Raw genomic sequence first — 2,068 nt, forward strand, 5'->3', positions numbered from 1 at the left:
GGGGGGGGCAGAGCACCTCTTACCTTAACTTGGCGAACACCTACTTTTGGCTCCCAGGCTTTGCACAGCATGTGCCCTGCCTCTGGGCTGTGGATGGCCCAGGGTGTGGCACACCACTCATCACTTTGATGACAGTGCATTTCCCTTTCAAAGGTGTTCTCTGAGGTTGCAGCTCCAGAGATGTCTGTGGGCAGGGTGTGGCATGCAGCCATGGCCCCCTGTGACATGGAGATCACTTTGCAGGTGGTAAAGGGAGTCTTGTGCCCTGGAAAAGGCTACTAAATATTGGGGCGGGACTTGGGACAGAGCAGTTACAGGTGCTGAATTATACGTAGGCAGGTAACAAATGGGTTTCAGCTGAGGACTTCATCATACCTGAGTAACTCTGAACGAGCCCCGTCTCATTTTCTGGAGCCTACAACCTCAGATGGAAGGCTTCACCTGACAAGACCTCAACAGGTATAAGTACTGAATCCAAAGCATGGCCCCCTTCAGTATACCTGACAGATAGACAGATGTTGCTATCCTTCTGCCTCTCCCCAGCCCCTTGAGTGCCCCTTCTTGGATCCATTTAGGGGTGTCCAGAATTTCATCAGCCAGCAATCTTGGCTCAGCATTACCTTTAAGCCTTACCTCTGGACAGCACTGTAAGGATGAAGGATTATAAATATATATTAGAAGAATGAAGGATTATAATATATATACATTATATGAGAAAACAGGCTCAGAGCTCATGTAGGCAGCAGAGCCAGCATTTGAACCAAGGCCTGTATGATGTCAAGGCCTATACACAGTGGACTGCTCCCCAACAAGAAGTAGAGGTGAAAGACATTTCTGATACAGCAGGTGACCTTGGCAAGCTGGCTTCCTCATCTGTTAACTAGGTATAACACCCACTTTGTATGGCTGTTGTATTAGGGATAAGAACTTTGAAAGACCTAGTGCCATGGCTGACACAGCCCAGATGCTTATAAATGTTATCTGTTGTTATTCTTAGTCTCTTCTCCACACATCCTGTCTCAGGAAATCATGCTGTTCATACCTCCAGTGAGTCCAGTGCAGGTAATGACAAAGGCTGGTGCCACGGACCACTTTGGAGTCTTTCTGAATGTAGAGGGTCATCGGATGCATTAGGCAACACATTAGACAACCATCAGAAGTTTAATTTCTAGTCCCAGACCCGCAGTCCTGGATGTGTACCTCTGAGAAGGCACTTATCCTCTTCAAGCCTCAGTTTCTTCACTTGTAAAAAGTGGATGATAGCGATCATGACCACCTAGCTGAGTCACAGGGCTATGGCTTGGATTGAAAGAGATAATGGTGGTGAAAATGCTTTGTGAAGTGGAAAAGTGTTATCTAAACGTAAAGGGCTATTATCTTTGTCATGATAGGGATCTAGAGTGGGTGGCTACAAGACAGAGGGAAGGAACTAACCTCCTCTCCCCCATGGGAAAGACAGAAAACCACAGGAGTAGAGACAATCAGCACAGTGCAGGTGAATTTGGAGACTGAGTTTGGGGAACTTGGACGGATAAACATTGAAATAGAAGACAACAGGAAGGGCACCCTAGACCCTAGAGACACCCAGGTCACTTTCATTGATTCATTCCAGCTTGTAAAGGTTTTAAAAATATGACAGGGTGTGCTCAAATCCTGCCAGTACATTTAGTACGGTGGTAGGAGACACTGTGTTTGTGGGGGTCACAATTACATTCGCAACTCCCCAATCCCCACCTACATGGTTCACTTCATGCAGAGCCTATAGCCAGCCAATGCGTGCATTTGACACCCCGGAGAGTTCTTCTATCTTCCCTGGTGAGCTTTAAGAAGAAGACAGAGAGATCTTTTTTCTTTCAAATTCTCTTCTGCTAAATGAACAAAGAAACTATGGTACATTTAGAAAAAAAAATCTCATCTAAATAGGAAATCGGAAAGACCTTTTGCCACCCCAGGCCCACAGACCAGAAGGTATCTGATGTTTTCCTACCTTCTGCAAAAAGCTTTGGAAGGGCCTTTGGACGATATTTGACCACAGGTTAGCTCTGTGGCTGGACTTGAGAGGATACGA

Source organism: Echinops telfairi, unplaced genomic scaffold (genome assembly GCF_000313985.2).
Source record: "Echinops telfairi isolate 266 unplaced genomic scaffold, ASM31398v2 ScPeMD7_70;HRSCAF=299, whole genome shotgun sequence".
Taxonomy (NCBI): Eukaryota; Metazoa; Chordata; class Mammalia; order Afrosoricida; family Tenrecidae; genus Echinops; species Echinops telfairi.